The 7,065-nt window shown below is 38.3% G+C and overlaps 1 pseudogene; it reads right to left on the minus strand.

Annotated features, from left to right (window-relative positions):
• Positions 1-2,642: 2,642 nt before the first annotated feature.
• LOC103681420 lies at positions 2,643-3,578 on the minus strand (annotated as a pseudogene).
• Between the last annotated feature and the right edge of the window lie 3,487 nt (positions 3,579-7,065).

Here is a 7,065-nt window from a genome sequence, read left to right on the forward strand (position 1 = left end):
CTCCCCATTAACCAGCCTCCCTGCCTCGTAATCACTATTGTACTGTTTCTATGAGTTTGGCTTTTTTGGATTCCACAGATAAATGACGTCATACAGTATTTGTCTTTCTCTGTCTGACTTCTCTCGGTGATGCTTTACCCTTCTGCCTGCCTCTTTCATTTATGAGGGCCCTTGTGATGACATTGGCCCCACCCACATACTTCAGAAAATATCTGCTGGTTAGCAACCTTAATCCCTCTTTGCCACATATCCTAATATAATCGCTTCTGAACAGTAAGAAATGGCTTTTTAAAGCTTCAAGCAAAATTTCTCAGTAAACTAAATTGCCTAAAGATAAAGATCGTGTTATGAGTGTGCTCTGCAATAAACATCTCAGATAAATAAAGCAGCTGAGGGCAAAGGTCAAATTAAAGGTAGTACCTTCCCACTAAAGGCATCAGAACCCCAAATTAGCCTCCATTTGGTTCAGAGACATACATGGAAGTGATAAAGGGAAAAATAGAGAAAATTGGAGAATTACGTCTTAATAAGATTTGGGGTATGTTTAGTGGCACATAAGTGGAACCAAATACATAAGAAACATGGGTTTTTAATCAACATATATTGCCCAAAAAACCAAGAGCACAGCTGAGAAATCCCTTGACTATTTAAGAGTTAACCTAACTCTTGGGACCCAACATTTCTTCACCAGAAAATGGACTCAGAAAACTCATTGTCCCCAAGAAGGACATATTCCCCAATTCCCATTTTAGATACGACCTAAAAAGATAATAGAAAAGAAAGAAGCTTCCAGAGAGATGTTTCCATGGATCACAGTGAGGAATGGACACAAGAGTTTCCATTAGAGAGTCTATCAAGAAACTTCTCCCACCCACCAAACCTCCCAAAAAAGAGAAACTTCTCCTAAACCCAGGGCACAGAGCCTTCCCAGTGTCTACCCAACGGCAGCGTCAAAACTGGTAGGAGTTACTGACCACTGTGGGCCTCATATTCATCATCTTTCCAAATGGGAGAAGTTATTGCTGTTAAATGTCCCTGTGACACTATCATATATTTAGTAAGGGGGTGAGGAGTAAGCAGGTAAATTTCCTTTTAAATCATAGGCCTCTAGGCCAAGAAGAGCCCCCAAACAAATCTGATGGAGAAGTTCTTGTGTATCACCTGAAGACCCTACTCTTAAGGGGGGCGAAGTGCCTGGATAGGACTTTGGGGATTCTCCAGTGGAGATGATTTGAATGTGGTCTAACATGGGGGTAAGAGAACACAGAAATATTAAGTGATCAAAGGCATGGATGGATCAAGTGCACAGACGATGCGCATTCACTGCAAACCCATGAGCTCCCCTACATTTCCCACCTCCCCTTGCAGCTGAGTTGTGGCCTTGTTAAAACAACATACTCACCAAGGAAAATGTGAGCAAAAATGACAAACCACTTCAACACCAAGGCAATTAATAATTGGAGTGCCTCACCTTTCCCTCTCTTTCCCTGCTTTTGCAACTTAGAGAAATGCACATTGATACGACAACACTTCACAAGACAGAGGGATCCAGGATTCCTGACTACCTGATGGAAAATAGATTCTGTCGATACACACTATACTTTAAATTAGAGAGGAATGAACTTTGTTTTGTTAATTAACTGAAATAAAGCATAGCTTAAACTATCCTAATACAGACATGTTTATTTTGAGATGCCTACAAGACGTATAACTGGAGGTGTCAAGAAACAGTTGAATATATGAATCTGGATTTCAAAGAAAAAATCAAGGCTGGAGATACCAATGAAACTTAAAGCCATACAACTGTCTCTAATTCGGGGGGAAAGTATGGATATAGAAGACATAGAATCATAGATACTGGCTTACATCCTCTTTTTAACATGTGAATATTTGTGTGCTGTATCATATTCTCTATTGTCAGTGTGGACCCCATAACTTGTTCTTCGTTCATGTGTCCAACTCAGACAACTAACTCTCTAAGGGCAATGCCTGTGTCTGTGTCACTCAACCCATTTCCTGCATGAGTTAAGAAATTTCTTTAACATAATAATGGTGATAGTTCTTTACATATAAAATGTAATCAATGCCAACCTTAGTCTTTTTCAACATTTTAATTTTTTAAAGCATTCTTTTGTATCTATTACCTAAACTGATTCATACAGCAAACTTGTGGTTATGATGGCAGTAATTTGGAGATGTTGATGGCTATCATAAAGTCTTGGGAGGTAAGCAAAGGCAGAGCAGCCTCCGGAAATACTGGAAATCTCACATACATCAAATCTAAAAGGTCTTCCCTGGGTAACAAACTTCAAGTTAGAAATTATAGCTAACATTGAGAGCCCACTAAGTGTTGAGCAATGTACAAAGTAGTTTATAAATTTTAATCCGTACAAAACTCTTACAGCATAGGTACAACTGAGTCTATGTTATAGGTTAGGACTAAATTTCCAAATGGTGGGAACCTAACCATGGTCAAAAATCAGGAAGTAAATGAACTAGGATTTGAATCCAGATACATTTTATTCCAAAGCCTATGTACTTTCTGCTTCAGTACACTAAAGTGCCTAAACTTGAGAACTTGGTTGCTAAGTTCTTTTTTCTCCTGCTGGTAAGAGAAAACTATGAAAGAAACATAGACTTTCTCAAGACTTCTCCACAACAGATAACATGTGAGCCATACTATCCCTGATTTGCTTGGTTTTTCTCCATAGATGATGGGAGTAAGCATGGGGGGAATTAACACATAGAGAGAAGGATGTGGACATGGTGGGGGATATTTTTGCCAAGTGGGTGGGTTAAGAAAGTAAAAAAGGATGGGATGAAAAAGAGGAGAATGATTCCAATGTGGGAACCACATGTATTGAGAGCCTTGTGCTGGGCATCCTGGGAAGGAAGTCTAAACACAGCTTGGAGAATCGAAGTGTAGGAAATACCAATGAGAGCAACGCCTACCAAACCAGATGCCATCGGCATGGAGAAGCCATACCAGATATTGACAGTGATGTCACCACAGGCCAATCTGGCCACCCCAGTGTGCTCACAATATGAGTGGGGGATGATATTAGCTCAACAGTATGGCAGCCTCTTCAGCAGGAATATGATAGGGAAAGAGTCCCAGTGCTTCGTCCCCAGATTGCCAGTCATTTTTCCAATTGCCATAGGAGTTAAGATGGCTGTGTAGATCTCAAGGGAGTACAAATGGCCACATAGCGGTCAAATGCCATAGCCAACAGGATACCTGACTCAGCCACAAAGGCAACATGGATGAAAAACATCTGAGTGATGCAGGCATCAAAGGCCATCTCCCCAACATGAAACCAAAAGATACCCGGGGCCTTGGGAATGGTGGTGGTGGACAGCAAGATGTCAGTGCCAGCCAACATGGATAGGAAGATATACATGGGTTCATAGAGGGTTTGTACACTGAAGACAAGGATGAGGACTCCATTTCCCAATACTGCAGTGATGCACATGAGGCAGAAGGGGAGAGATAGCCAGGTGTGTCAGTTGTCCAGCCCTGAGATGCCAAGTAGGATGAACACAGTGGGGTGGAAGGTGGAGAAGTTAGCACTGAACATGCCTGCTTTGGGAGTCTCTCTAGGAAGACTACAGAAACAGAGAGTCAGTGGGCAGAACCAACAATAAGTTTCACTAAAAGTTGAACATTAGATAATTAAATCAATCACTAATTCCTTGACTTAGAGTATATAATGTTATGCTTTCATTTCCTACATCATTATAAACACAAATATAAGTAAAGGTTCCTGGTCACACCTGAGCGATGTCTAGAAGCCATATAAACCTTCCTTCTCGTTTCTCTTCCTTCATTCTCACTTACATGTTCCTACTCTGGTTTAAGCATCCTTCACTTGTCTGGTGCAATGGCATCCTACCTAACTGGGCTTCCCACACTCAACCCCTCCACTTCCATCAGCTATTTGCAGCCTGGCTGGTATGCACAAAACAAACAAAAATCTTATTGGATTTTCACTTATAACCTTTATATAATGATTTTTTCATTACAAGATAAAACTCAAACTTCTCAAGCATGCAAAGCCTTCCACAATCCCACTGTTACTCTCTTCTCTAGCTTTAGTCCCTTTAGGCACTCTGACATTAAATTACATGGACGTTAAATAGACCATGATCTATTCTCCACACAAAACCTGAGTTTTCCAATCTTCATGACTTTTCTCAAGCTTTTCTCTTAATCTGGAACATACTTTTCTACCTTGGATGTTTATTAAGCCTACTGAGCTTCCAAATCACAGCTCAAATATTTATTATCTGAGAAGCCTTCTCCAGGTTCAAATTCTGGGCTTCCAACTTTCTGATTATTGACAAAAGGCAAGTTTTTCACATCAGAAATTCAGCCTAATCCATGAAAATGAGCTATTCATGTTTATCTTGCAAGGATTAAATTGAATGCTTTCTTTAAACTGCTTAGTATAATGCCTAGCATAAAAATACTATAAATGCCTGTTATTATTAGTCAGCAGATCAATACAACTAAATAGAGAGTCCAGAAACTAATATATTTGGAAATTTAAAAGTAATAACATACCATTTCAATTTAGCAGGGAAAGGAAGGCCTAGTCAGTTAATGGCATTTTGATATTGAACAATGATATTTTCGTAAAAGAATAAAATTAGTTCCCACCTCACTCACTAAACAAATAGAAATCCTAGATAAATTAAAGACGTATATTTTAAAAATAAAAACTGAAAATATTAAAAATTAAAGTGAAGGTCTTAGGAGAAAACAGGAAAATATTTTTAAGTTTGGGAAGATCTTTCTAAGTTAAGAAAATGGTATTTCATGGACAGTAATAATTGAATGATGTAATTATGCAAAATGTAGACAAGAATAAATTCTAGGAGAATAAATAAAGATTCTAGGAGAAAAAATTATAAAGCATATAATAGACAAAAGGCTAATATCCTTGAATATTGAAAGTTAGTATAAATCAATGAGGAAAAAACAAAAAATATGCAAAGAATCAAAATAGGCAATTCCCTACACCACAAGAAAAATAAATAGCCAATATATACATGAATAGGTGCTCAAAACTTAAAGAAATGAAAATCTGTCATATTGAAGTATCATAGTTTTCCTATCAAATTGGAAAACATAAGAAAAACTTAGCCCCCAGTGCTGGTGATACAGCATGAGAACATACAGATATTTCTATAAGGAAATTCATTGTTATACTATTGCTATAATAAAAGAAATTATGGCAACTTCCATATCCATCAATAGGGCAAAAAAATAAATCATGGAATATACAGTACAATAGAATGTTTTGTTTCCACTTTTAAGAAGAAAGTATCAGTCATGGCATATAGTTAAGTGTAAAAGCAAATTGAAAATGAAAATGAATAAGATAATTCTTTTCTTCTCTCTTGTATCAGTTACAACACTTTACGTTATAAGTAACAGAAAATCCCACCTCACTGTGGCTTGAACACATAGGGAAATGTCTTTGCTCCTGAACTGAAAGGTATGTTTCTAACTATCAGGTTTATGGAAAGATTCAAGCAGGGGCCACACTTCCTTGAGACTCTGGTCTGCCCTCCAGGTGTTGAGTCTCCTAAGGCCAGGACTGAGGTGAAATGAGAACTACCTCAGTACAAAATGTAAGCGTGAACCAAAAATTCAATAAACATAATATTTCAATACAATTTTCAAGTCAAATTGAATGCAAAATATCCATGATGAACAAGAAATCAAAATTTTAAATAAAGATAGGATTGACCATGCTGTATGGAGCCATATCGGAGCCCAAGGCAAAAGGGAAAATGGGAGCACCTATATATATGTTTTTATATGCTTTTAATGGTTAGTTTTTTCACTAATTTTATTTTGAAAGCATCATTTATGAGTTTCTCCCACTAAAGCCAGTAGAATTATAATAAATTCTAATTTTATATAAATAGTATATTTAAACTTAGCATTGTGAGTTTTAATATACTTACTTTTCAGTGTTTTTTTTTTTACTTTTTTTAAAGATTTATTTATTTATTTGAGAGAGGGAGTGTGTGTGTGTGTGTGCTCATGAGTGGGGGGAAGGGCAGAGGAAGAGAATCTTAGAGCAGACTGTCTGCTGAGTGCGGAGCCCAACATGGGGCTTGATCTTAAGACCTGGGCCAAAACCTAGAGTTAGACACTTAACTGACTGAGCCATCCAGGCGACCCCAGTGTTCAATATTTTTTTAAACCACTTCAATTCTGGAAAAATATTAATCATTCTCCCAGCCCTGCATAGTAAAAAATGTCTGCAGCAGCTCAAGATGTCAAGATATACACACTGGATAGTATGTACTTACACTACACTATCCAGAGGAATCGAGAAGATCTCATCTGAATCAATAGTTTATTAAGTTTATTCCAAGAAAACCTAAAATTCCTAGGAAAGAAATATTTATCCCCTTCCCAGAAACTTACTCCAGTTCAAAAGAAATTTCTTCCTCAACATGTGAAAGAAGCTGACAGATGCAGACTCAGGAGTAAAACAGGGCAGTATTTGAACCTCATCCACAGGAATCCCTTGGGCAAGGAGAGAGCTTCTACTCCACCAGGTCTCTAGGGAGCATCTGGTTTAATTAGAAAGAGACAGACCCCAGCAGGACCAATCTCCAGAGATCACTCACTCAGGAACCAGAGAGGGTGGGCAATCTAACTCTGCCCTACCTACAGCAGTCTGTACACACTGCATCTGTTAAAGACTCCATGTCTCTGGCTAAGACACGGACAGAGCGGATTTGAGTTGCTGCTGGTCAAAACATAGAACACTGAAGCCCTGCTACACCTGCTAGACCTCAAGGTACATAGAAGCCTGTGGAGATGTAGAAGAAATAGACCAGAAGGAAATAAGTGGTGTGTATGTGGTGTCCAAATGATTTTCAGTCATAAAGTTAGATAATATTTAACCGTGAAGGGTCCAGAGGTCAAACACTTCACCAACATTTCAAATTAATCAATCCATAAATATACGTACTGAAGCCTATGCTAGATGTTGGAACTCTAACGATGAGTCAGACATATTCTCTGCTCTCACAGAACCC

The sequence above is a fragment of the Ursus maritimus genome, unplaced genomic scaffold (assembly GCF_017311325.1).
Source record: "Ursus maritimus isolate PB19 unplaced genomic scaffold, ASM1731132v1 scaffold_16, whole genome shotgun sequence".
Classification (NCBI taxonomy): Eukaryota; Metazoa; Chordata; class Mammalia; order Carnivora; family Ursidae; genus Ursus; species Ursus maritimus.